The sequence below is a fragment of the Pelodiscus sinensis genome, chromosome 8 (assembly GCF_052426305.1).
Source record: "Pelodiscus sinensis isolate ZL-2025 chromosome 8, ASM5242630v1, whole genome shotgun sequence".
Lineage (NCBI taxonomy): Eukaryota > Metazoa > Chordata > Testudines > Trionychidae > Pelodiscus > Pelodiscus sinensis.
Genome location: NC_143059.1, coordinates 3,259,150 through 3,271,524, shown reverse-complemented (window position 1 = coordinate 3,271,524; position 12,375 = coordinate 3,259,150).

Sequence of the window (12,375 nt, the reverse complement as noted above, 5' to 3'; positions counted from 1 at the left end):
GCAGTGGGTTTTGGTCTGCGGGGGGGCGCCTCCTTCGCGGCGGCATTGGCACTAGCGGGGCTTGCTCAAAGCCAGCTGCGCTGGGCCCTCGCCTTCTGCTGCGCACGCCTCTGCCGTCTCCTCTCCCTGCCATCCGGCGCGCCCGGCTGCCTCCTTCTCGGCCATCGCCCGCCCCCACCCCTTAGCCAGGCCTCGCGCTCTGGCCACCTGGGCCACCAGTTAGCCTGCCTGCGGGGCCGGGGAGGAGTGTGTGAGAGCAGTTGGCCAGACGGGGGGGCCGAGTCCAGCTGCATTAAAATCAGAGCTCGTGAATGTCAAAAATGAACGTTGGCGAGGAAGCCAGGCCCGGGACGTGCCGGGGCCTGTCTGCTCCCGCCCCGCGGGTGCGGTATGGAGGCTGCGCCAAGGACCAAGTGCCTGCAGCCAGCAGGGTGTGCAGCGGCAAGCCAAGGCCACACCCGGCTTGGGCTGATGATCCACCTGCCGCCACGTGGCAGAGGCCTGGGCCGTGGCGGGTTGGGCGGCGGCTGGGCTGAGGCTGCCTGGCTCTTGCAGCAGCTGGCCCATTATCCCGGGCCACGGCTGCCAGGTGTTGCTGGACCCATTCGCGCTTGGCCTTGCGGGGGCGGGGAGCTGGTGTAAGTGGGGGTGGGGGGAGGCCGTGGGACAGCACCAGCCTGCCCTGTGGGTCCGGGACGGAAGCAGGACGTGGCTGCTGAATGGGCAGGAGTCTTGGGGGCTCCGTGGCTGGCTGGTTGCCCGTCCTTCCGGGGCCACTCGTGTTCAGGCCTGACCAGAGCCCCGCATGCAGCTTGCAGATCCCAGCCCCTTCCTCGCAGCCTGGCCTCGTGGAGGGGGAGGGAGAAGCAAGAGCAGGCCCAAGCCGGCATCCCGGCCGTCCCCTGCCCTGCTCCGGCCGGCCCCTGGGCGCTGTCTGCTTCGGAGGGGCCTTGGGCTTGTTCCTGGACGGGCTGCCCGGGCGCCACCGGCTGTGTCCTGGGGCAGCCCTTGGGCCCCGCTGGTGGGGCGAAGGGGGGGGGCAGGGCAGCCCTTGGGCCCCGCTGGTGGGGCGAAGGGGGGGGGCAGGGCAGCCCTTGGGCCCCGCTGGTGGGGCGAAGGGGGGGGGGGCGGGGCAGCCCTTGGGCCCCGCTGGTGGGGCGAAGGGGGGGGCGGGGCAGCCCTTGGGCCCCGCTGGTGGGGCGAAGGGGGGGGGGCGGGGCAGCCCTTGGGCCCCGCTGGTGGGGCGAAGGGGGGGGCGGGGCAGCCCTTGGGCCCCGCTGGTGGGGCGAAGGGGGGGGGGGCGGGGCAGCCCTTGGGCCCCGCTGGTGGGGCGAAGGGGGGGGCGGGGCAGCCCTTGGGCCCCGCTGGTGGGGCGAAGGGGGGGGGGCGGGGCAGCCCTTGGGCCCCGCTGGTGGGGCGAAGGGGGGGGGGCAGGGCAGCCCTTGGGCCCCGCTGGTGGGGCGAAGGGGGGGGGCAGGGCAGCCCTTGGGCCCTGCTGGTGGGGCGAAGGGGGGTGGCAGGGCAGCCCTTGGGCCCCGCTGGTGGGGCGAAGGGGGGGGCAGGGCAGGCCCCGAGCAGGAGGGGCCGGAGGCGGACGAGCCCGCTCAGCCGGGCGCCGAGGGCTGGGAGAGCCCCGCACCCTGGCCAAGGGGAGCCAGAGAAAAGGCCTCGCTGGCTTCTCCAAAGCTGCGTAACGAGTTCCCCCACGTGCCTGCCAGGGCCGCCTGAGTCACTGCGCCCCCAGGGCTGGGCGAGCGCGGGCACGGTGGGAAGAGGCTTCGCCCGGCTCCTCGGCCCCCCCGGGCGCAGCGCCAGGGCTGGGAGAGAGCGCCCCCTGTGGGCACCATAGGCACTACAGGAGTGAGCGCCAGGGTGGGCGCTGCCGTGGACCGTGGCTGGCGTGGAGCACGTGGGCTGGGCCAGGCAGGGGAAGTGCCCGTTTCCCACAGCGGGTACAAGGGCAACGTGCTTGCCCCGAAGGCTCTCTGGGTGCCTTGCACGGAGGTAGGCCCGGACCCCGCGTGGAATGGTGCCCTCCTCCGTGCAAGGCCTCGTGCTCTTGTGCACCCAGCCAGGGCTGTGTGTTGTGGGGGCCCCTGCTGAAGGGGGCTGGAGACAGGCCTCCCCATTTCTCCCAGGGATGGAGCGGGAGGCGCCACTGGAGCCGGGCATGGGGGCTGCGCCCCACCCCGCTGCCTTCGGCCCAGCCCGGCGGGGCCCTGGACCAGCGTGCAGTGGGGAGATGGGGAGCGTTCTTGCCAAATGCCTCCGCAGGGATCCGGGGCGGGGTGAGTCCAGGGCAGGACGGGGCCGGCTTTTCCGGTTCCACCCGCCCGGCCAGCTTCTCAGCACCTCGCCCAGCCGTGAGGAAAGGGGCCGGGGCCCAGAGAGCGGCTGGGAAAGTGGATGTGGGAAGGAGCCGCTGCCGGGCCTCGGGCGGCCGAGTGGGCCACTGCTCCCGGCGCTCGGCCTCGCCCTGGCAGGGCAGCCGCGTTCTGGCTCCTCTGCCCCCTGCCGCTTGCAGGGCCGACGCCAGGCTCCGGCTCCCGGCTCTAGGGCCTGGGGCTTGCTGGAGCGTTGGCCCTTCCCGCAGGGGGCAGAGGCCTGCAGCTTCTCGCCCTGCCCCCCCCCCCCCCGCCCCCTAGGGATCCCTGCAGCCCCGCACGGCTCTCTTCTGTGTGCAGGCAGCAGCAGCTATGCCACGGCCAAGGCCTCGCTGCGTCGGGCGCCTGGCTTGCTGCAGCCGGGGCACTAGGGGCTCGGGCCGGGCGGCTAGCGGCGCTCGCTGTGGACGAGCCGGGGCGGGCGGGTGGCAACAACTAGAAGTGGCAGCCCCTCCCCCGGGAACAGTACCTGGAGGGGGTGCCGCTTGCCTGGGTCTGTGCCCGGTAGAGCTGGGGCTGGGAGTCGAGACCCCACAGGTGGGGGTGGCCTGGGCTGAGCGGCACCCTGCATGCAAGGCTAGCAGCCACGCGGGACCCGGAGCCGGACGTGGAGCCCCCAGGGAATAGCAGGGGCAGTGCCAGGACCCTGCGTATGGGGCTAGCAGCCACGCGAGATCCAGAGCCAGACGTGGAGCCCCCAGGGAATAACAGGGCCAGTTCCAGGACCCTGCGTATGGGGCTAGCAGCCACGCGGGACCCGGAGCCGGATGCAAAGCCCCCGGGGACAGGTCCTAGCAGCCAGAACTCTGGGCAACAGCAGCATGTGGGATGCCCAAGACCTCTTCTCTGCACCTGTGCCCCAGCTGCAATACGGCACCTGAGTGTAACTAAAACCCCCCCTCCCCCCACGCACACACACTTGCTTGGAAGCGCTCCTTGTTCAGAGCAGCGCGCCGGGGCCTGCACGTGGCGGCTGATGTGTCTCCCACCCGGGATTACTGTAAACCCAGCATTAGAGGCTGCTTGTGAAACCTGGAGTCGGTGCAGGTGCGGCTGCCCCTGCCCTGGCGTCAGGCTGCCGTGAAACCTCCCCGCTGGAGCCTGGTATCCACGTGGGGCGAGCCGAGCCGAGCCACGGCGGGGCAGCACCCCAGGCTGGAGTCAGGTGGCGCCAGCTTCCTCCAGCATGAGGGGGCAGCGGGGTGCTAGCCGCTCACGCACTCTCCACTTCCGCCTGCAGACTCCAGCCCCTGCTCACTGGGCCCCCAGGGCATCCCAGCTCCTCTGTTCCCAAAGGAATCGCCCCGGCAGCGAGCCACGTGGAAACAACCCCAGACCAGGAACGGGCCTGCCCTTGTTCACTGGCCCCGTAGCGCCTCGATACCTGCCCAGCAGTTCAGCCGTGGGCAGCATTTGGGGGCCCCCCGGACCTACGTGGCTCCAGCCTTTCCCGAAGCTGGGCCGTCCCGAGGCAGGGGCCCTGCTCCGCCTGTGTCTCTGCTCGCCTCGCTAGCCTGTCTTCCTTCCCGCTGCCCCGTGGTCCGGAGGCTTTTCCAGTGACTTCCCTGCGTTGGAGCAAGGTGAGCGATGGAGCCACGCTGGTTACACGGCCGGTGGTAACGGCTCCCTCCTCCTGGCACGGTGCTTCACCGAGCCCTGGGCTTCCCGCGCCTCTCCCTTCTCCTCCAGGACCAGAAGGGCCTCGTTTTTAATACGGCGACGTGGCTCCTTAAGGACCACGCTGCCCGCCTCTCGCACGGAGAGGTATCGGTAAGTTCCTGGTGTCCCGTGGAGACCTGCCATGCGGCCCGCCAGGGCTCAATGCCCTTACCAGGTGCATGAGGTGCAGCGAGTTTGTCAGGGCTGCGACAGTTGTTTGCAAAGGCAAGCGAGCCCTGGGCCAGCGGGCCCCCGTGAGCAGCCGTGTTCCACGTCGTCTCTGTCCGGGCTCCCAGGTGCAAGTCTGACTCTCTGCGGAAGGCACGGTCCACCCCGTCTTCCTGGCACCGGGCCTTACGCCCTTTTCCCACCCTAACCCGCATACACGTCGCCGGCCCGGCCCCACCTCCGAGACCTTTCTGTTCCCCACCCCCACTCTGCCACTAGGTGGCGTTGCCTCCTCGAAAACCGGTGTGAGCGTGAGCGGGCGTGAGCTCACACCTGTCCTGAGACCCGGCACGAAGCTCTAACAGCCAGGGGAAACGGTCCCTTTCTCCAGCCTGGTCTCCGCGGGGGCAAGCCAAGCCTCTTTGGGGTTGTCCCACCAGCAGGACAGCGGCTCTGTTTCATTGGGGCTACAACGTACAAAAATGGCCCCAGACCTCGGCCCGTGGTCCCCCTCCTCCCGCCAGCCCAGTGCAGAACTACCATTATGTTTCTGCCTCAGTTTCCCTACTGAATTTTCAGTAAGGTCAACGAGGCTTCTAAACAGTGAAGAACTATTGACCCACCCGTGGCATGTAAAGGAGCTCTCTCTGTTGCTGGAAGTCTCCAGGCTTCACCCCAGACTCAGCATCTCCCAGCCTGCCCTGCCTGGCAGCTTTGCAGTCTCTCTTTGTGTCCTGGGGACTGTTCTTTTCCCCAGGAGCCTTTGCTCTCCAGGGACACACCACTGAAAAGGGTTTCCTTCCCTGCTCCCTCCAGGAGCCAGTGACAGGCCTTCGGTGGCTGGGCAGCCTAGTGGCTAGATCGTTGGGTAGGGGCTGTAAGTGGACCATCCCTCCTTTCCCCTCCTTTCCCGGCCCAGAGAGCTGGGTCACTCTCACTCCTAAACAGGGGGATGGATCTTGCTCCCAGCCGTGGGGCGTGAGGATCAGGACCCGTTGGCCTGAGTTGCTCCCTATGTAAGACCTTTAGTGTGGGGCATGGCTCCGCTAGTCCACTTTCCCCACGGCTGGGCTTGTCTGCAGGGGGAGACTTACCAGCCTCCGATGTGGCCTGTGTGGAACTTCCCAGGCTTTTAAAAAGTAACCTGGAAAAATGCCTTGTGGCATCCCATGGACACCACATGATCCATCAGCTGGCCTGGAACTTTCAGCGCCACGGCCCGGAGCTCCGCCTCCTGAGGCCACGGCAGCGTTTCCCGTGGTGGCAGGTCTGTGGACCAGCCACTGGAGGGGACGAGACACTTTGCCAGGGGAGGGGAGGTCACTGATCTCCTGACAGCAGAGGAATGGTGAGTCTCGGGGGTGGGGGCTGCCTGCCAGGCTCTGGAGAAGTGCTCTAGTGATCAGACCTGACTGCAAGGCTCCTTCCAGCCTGCTCTTGTCCCTGTCCCTTCTCCTCCCCGCCCCACTGGCTCCTAGTCCCTCCCCCCAGCCTCCTTCTCCCAGGCCTCTACTCGGCTAAGCTGCAAGGCCCCGAGTGACTCTCTGCTTGGTCAAACAGGCAACACTAACGAGGTTCCTGTTACTTCTTCCCTTGCCCAGGCTGGCTGCTCTTCCCATATCAAGAGCAGGCCACGACGGGTGGGGACTCCACTCGGCCGGAAGCTGCAGCGTTAGCTCTCTCCAGCGATGGATATTGACTAACTGAAGCCCTTTGAGTCTGCTCCTACACCCAGTCAAGGTGCAGAAACCTAACCGTGCCCCGAGGCAAAGCTAAGCAATCACCGTATAAGATCACAGGTCAGAATGTCCCACAGCTCCAGGCGGGGCCAGGAGCCCGGCATGACTCCGAATAGCTGACAGAGCAGGCGAGAGTCGTTAAGGAACGGGGTGATACCTGCGGCTCGGCTCTCGCTTCACTGTCCGGTTCTCTGAGGGTCGAAGCAACATGTGGGACGAGGACCGGGAGGGTTACTCTGATCTTGGTTGTGCGGCGCCACGTGGCTTTAGAACTATGTGAGTGCTGTCCTCTGCGGAAGGAGCATATTGGTCCCGCAGAGGAATAAGGGACTTAATATATTGGACTGTCCGAGAGTAGGCTGGGCAGAACAGACCATGGACAGGGCCGGGGGATGGAATCCAGGACGGGGGGTGTGTTGGGGTCACCCGGCTGTGTAACCAACGCTGGCAGGAGCCAGATGTGACGCGCAGGTGACCGCTACCCCCACACAATCCAGATGTGCCTTTCATGCTGGTGAGAGGTGGGGACTGCTACAGTAAGGTGTTAGGTTGCGAGAGGCTTTAACTGCCCCTTCCTGCTTCTCCATGTAGGAACTAATGATACGGCCAAGAATGACCTCGAGCGGGTCACAGCAGATGATGTAGTGCTGGGAAGAAGGACCAAGGAATTGGAAGCGCAAGTGGTGTCGGAGAGAGGGCCTTGGTTTCTTCGACCATGGGACTCTGTTCCGGGCACAAGGATTGATAGGAAGAGATGGGATCCACCTAACCACGAGAAGAAAGAGCATCTTTGCAGGCAGGCTTGCAAACCTACCGAGGAGGGCTTTAAACTAGGCTCATCGGGGGATGGTGACCAAAGCCCTGAAGTAAGTGGGAAAGTCGGATCCTGGGAAGAAACACAAGGAGGAATGAGCAACAAAGGAGGCCCCCGACTCGAATGGAGAAGGCAGGGTGATCAGCTGGCTATCGGAAGTGTTTTGTACACCGATGCGAGAAGCCTGGGAAACAGGAAGAATTAGAAGCCCTGGCCCAGTTGAAGAACTACGATTTGATTGGAATAACGGGAAAGGAATAGTGGAGGAGGTCCAGGTTGGATATTAGGGAAAACTATTTCCCGAGGAGGGTGGGGAAGCACTGGGCTGGGTTCCCTAGGGAGGGGGTGGAATCTCTGGAGGGTGTTTAAGTCTCGGCTTGACACAGCCCTGGCTGGGTTGATTGAGTTGGATTGGTCCTGCCTAGAGCAGGGGGCTGGACTCGATGCCTCCTGAGGTCTCTTCCAGCTCTCTGGTTCTCTGAGTGCCACTCACTGTCTGGACTGCACTCTGCTATGTCGCCGTGGGGACGTCGCCCACCGTGCTGTCTGCCCTTAGAGGCACAATTTCCACAGCCAGTCCTTGTAGCGTAAGACGCGGCTGCAGAGCCTGGAATTTGAGCCTTCAGGTTTGTGCAACCAGTTGGGCAGAGACCGGGCTGTTGGTCCATCGGAGGGCGATTGGAGGGGCGGCGCCGCCCACGCCGTGGCAGAACATTCTTGCTTTGGCAGCATCATTTGGTTCCGCGGGTGTCGACTGCTTGCTCAGGCGAGCAACGGGGCATTTGTGCTCCACTCCCCCCGACTCTACAGTGGCTTAAAGAGCTCCTCCCCCAGAGCCTCGAGCTCGTGGGCGTTTTGGGTTTCACCAACACCGCTTCACGGACTCTGATGGGGAAGCTGAAAGACGCACCTGCCTTGCACAGCTACCCAACCACAGTCCTGCGCCTGCCGGCACGCGAGGCAGAGAGAGACACAGCGACAGCCCACGGCAGGCGTCTCCCCGCCGCCCTCTGGGCCTAGCTCGGCATCCTCGAAGGAGCCCTACCCATGTGTCTCGCCCGCCGCCAGTTCCTTCCTCCTCTGGTCTGGCCGTTAGACAGGGCCTGTGTGCTACATGAGCATGTCGGTTTCTGCTCAGCCTCCCTCGGTCCCTGCTGAGATCTCTGTGGCAGGTCCCACCACAAAGCACATGCCTGCGGCGTCACGGAGCGACAAGCAAGCGCACACCTGCGGTGCCACGGAACAGCAAGCGAGCTCACGCCTGAGGCACCATGGAGCAGCAAGCGAGTGCATGCCTGCCAAGGAAAAGCAAGCGAGCGCACGCCTGCCAAGGAAAAGCAAGCGAGTGCATGCCTGCCAAGGAAAAGCAAGCGAGCGCACGCCTGTGGCGCCACGGAACGGCAAGCGAGCTCACGCCTGAGGCACCACGGAGCAGCAAGCGAGTGCACGCCTGCGGCGCCAAGGAAAAGCAAGCGAGCGCACGCCTGCAGCGCCATGGAACAGCAAGTGAACGCAAGCCTGCTTCTTCTTTGCCCTTAGCTCCTATGGGAGCATAGGCCATCAACAATTTCTTTCCAAGCCTGAGCGCACGCCGGCAGCGCCGTGGAACGACAGCCATTTCCAGCTAGCAGGCCGCTGCGCAGGCTGCAGGGCCCCAGCTCGGCAGCCACAGCAAAGCCATGTCAGCGGCGGGAAGAATCCCAGGTTCTCGCGGCTCACACGCTGAAACGCTCCTGCCACCCTTCGCTCCCAGCACAGCCCCAGGTGCTGAGATCCGCTGGCCGCTTTCCCAGCTGCCTTGGGCTCTAAGGCCGGGCGTGGGAGGCTTTATCTGCAGCTCTCAAAGTGCTTGACAAGGGCGTGGGGCTGGTTTACAACCCCATCCACTGGCGCGGCAAAGTGCTTTCTGAAGGCGTGGCCGTCCTGTGCTGTGTTGCGCCGGGAGCCGGGCGGGTGAGAGCTGCTCGGGCATTCCCGGTCAGTCGCCGAGGCCCGTGGGTGAGTACGGTTTTTTGGGGGCGGGGCCTGTGCAGTCGTCAAGGGCTGCTAATGCGGTTTGGAGTCTTAACCGGGGCATGCTCCAGCTTCAGAGAGAGGCCCCGGGGCGCGCGGTTCCGTGTGGGATTTCCAAAGGCTCCATCGCCGGGTCCCGGGGCCGTGGGACCTGCCAGATGTCCAGTCCCAGGTGCGGAGCCAGCCTCCGAATGGGACGCGCTGGCTTCTTGCGCGAGCTGCCCGGCGCTGTGCTCCGTCTGCCCCATGCTGGCGCCCATCGGGCCTGACCCATTTTAGCCGGATTTGAAATGTCAGAAACTTAAGCAACTCAGATGGCCTGGGGGGAGGGGGGGAGCCGCCCTAGCTATGCTTCTGCCCATGCTGCTTAACTCCCAGTGCTCCGCATGCCGGCTCATTGAGGAAATGCCTCGTAACTGGGCAGTAAACACTCGCCATTCCTCCCCTAAGACCGCCTTTTTCCCACTCCATGCACGCTGTCTGGGCACGAAGGGCCTCCCAGAACGGCTGCTCCCTTTCCACTCCGGTAACAAAACTCCTGCCTGGCTAGCCACAAGCAGCGTCCGCAGCAACAGTGCAACAGTTCTTGAGGCTCGTGCTCCGCCCGGACTGCACCGCAGCTGTCAGTGAGCACGTCTCTGGTCTGTTAGCCTCTCCGCTTCTTTTGTTTGCCTGCACTAATGTAATCCGGCAGCTGCTGGTAATTTCTGGAGCTTTCCCTTCAAGCAGGGAGCAAGGCCAAGCCCAGGGAGGAAGAACAAACTCCAGGTTTGCGCCTGCATGGTGATGGCTGTTTTCAGCAAACTGCCCCGATGGGTCATGCAGGCAAGGGAAGGCGTTGCCTTTCCAAAACTGCCCACACTCCTTCCAGAACAGAAATAAGCTCACTGAGATATTGACAGACTTTCTAGAAGCGGTGGAATATAATTTGGTGGATTGGCTTATATCCCTCTCCCTTCCTCTTTTTCTGTTGTTTCCTTCCCTCTATTCGTCTCTTATTTTTCTTATCTTATTTATGTCTCCTGGATTTCATTTTGTGTGTAAAAGTTCACATTGTTTTAGCATCATATGGTAAGTTCTGCCGTAGTGTTTGGGTTTCCTTCTTTTTTATTGTATTAGAATAACCTTTACAAGCAAGCTTTGCAGACGCATTGAAATAGAAACCCAACGAGAGTGTTACTGTGTGACACTTCCAGAATGTGAAGATAGTTTGTTAGGATCCACCTTAAAACATCAGTTTCTAACTTAACTTTTTAGGCCCAAATTTCTTGTCCTGTTCTGGCTGTCGTATGCCATTCTCTTCTCCCACTCTGCCTGTGACTAGAGCCGGTGCAAGAGATTCTGATCTTAAAAAATAACCCGCTGCCTTCTCCTTGAGAAACTTGAACTTCTGAAGAATAATGGAAAAGGAGCATTAATTTGGAGAGGGGAATTTTAATTTGTCTAAAGCGTCCAGATCTAGACAAGAGCCTCTTCTCCCCCAGCGTTTGGGGAGAGAAAAATAGCCAAGCGAAGATCATCTGGGGACAAAACTGAGGGGGTGCTACAGTTCTTAAAGGAGCCACTTTTAATGAATGTTTAGCTCCTCAGCCAACAGATTGAAATGAATCCAGTGCTGCCCTGCTGTGATTTGGGGAAGATACTTTGCACTCTTCATGCATAAAACATGGGTCCCTGCTCTAAATGCCCAACAGCCCTACCCTAATTTTGGTAGTGAATTCGGTTCGGTCGGAAGCACAGTTTAAGCACCCCAAGCACAAGTCAGCCCCTCGTGCAACACTATTGTCAGATCCAGCTGCAGTGCTTCTGTGCGTTACAGCACAGATGGGATGTGGCTTTTGGACGTGTCACCAAAATATGGCCACCCACGTCTGAGGCCTGGGAATGTATAACATCTGCCGTGCACTACCAGAGAGAAGCGGGCTGAAATCAGGCCTGCCGAGATGGTTATAACTGGAGTGTAAAGGGGCTCTTGCTCCAATGACTTCATAAATAACGAAATGCAGGAAACGATCCTACGCCTCCTCTTTCTGGATGCTCCGTCTAGTATCATTGGCGCTACCCGCCCACGCTACGCACCAGCGACAGGGACGTGGCCTCTCCCTTAGGACACTGGCGCCTTAGCTGTATGCGACTGTCCTTGCTCAATTTCTCACCTTTGTTGTTAGTTACTATAATCTTTCAACCAAGCCAAACAATTCCTCCCACTCCTTAATGCACTCTGCAGCTATTTCACGAGGGCGACCGAGTCTGTATTCAGCCAAACTATGCACCTGGTGGCTTTCGGCTTCCCAGATAGGCCGGCTCTCCATGGTTTGGATTGTCCTTCATTGCCTTTCTTGGATCCTTCCATCTTGGCATGGGTGGGTTGGTTAGTTTTGTGGACTGGAGCATACAGGCATACCTCCATATTTAAAATGCAGTCTAGCCAATCTGATAGCAAACGATAGTCCCCGGTAGGAGATCATTAGGGGTTAATTCAGACTTAATCCTGAGCACTGGGGGTCTCTCAGCTGGCGCGTGGTGCCCGCTGCCACACTGGAGAGCAATAATGATGACATGATTGAGGGTTAAGTTTAGACCTCCAGGTCGGCGTGCGTGAACCTGACGTTGCAAAGAGCGAATGCACATGGGCAGTGAGGCCAGCCTGCAGCGGATGCTAGATGTCTTCTCATGGAAACTCCGTGGCTCATGGTGGCAGGTTGTGGTTGGTAAACTGAGTCACGCCCATGCACGGAAGCTGAGCCCTACCTCTTGGCAGCTCTCAGGGAACGGTTAGTGGGGCACACGCATTCCTTGGGCTCTGCTGGGAACAGTGTGCGAGAGGTTGGGACAGGAAGTGATTCACACCCTCGTCTAGACTAAAAGGGCAGCGAGAGTTTGAGAGGAAAACGTTAACGACCTGAGCTGTAATTTGGGCAGCAGCAAAAGACTCACGTGTGTTTTTATGTGAAGTCTTAGTTCAAGTCTATCTCAGAACAGGCCCGGTCTGCCCAAGGAAATGAGGTCAATACAAGTATATTGCTCAAGGGCGTGAAAAATCCACACCCCACCCCAACGATGCCGTAAAACCAACTTAGACAGCGCTCGGCTGAGGAGAGAATTCTCGAGAGCCCGAGTACCTGCGCTGGCAGGAAAATCTCTCCCATTGGCGTGGGCAGCGTCTTCGCTGAATCGGGCCAGCTGCCTCACTTCCATGTTTTAAGTAGAAACGAGCGTGAGGGAACGTATCCCAGATAAACCCGTGATCGGGCCCAGAAACGAGCACGGTCCGGACCAGGTATCTGCTCACCAGCCGCTGGCGAAGCATGGGAACCGGGACATGCTGGGTTGGGTTCTAAGCTTCTGCGTTGAGGGGGATGTCTTGCAAAGAGCAAAGCCAACGCGTCCTCCCCCAGCTATCGCCCCTGCTGTGCCCGCTCTGTGGCTAGCCCCAGTAACCAGGGCGTTCTCCATCCTTCTGTGAGGGGCTAACTCCCTGTGCTAGCACCCCAGTGCTTGGAGCTGTTGCAGAGGGTCTCACCTTACCCCCCTCCCCAATCCCATAGACTGCCCTGGTGCACGTCCCAGCTCTCCTCTGACTGAGATGTGTCTAGCT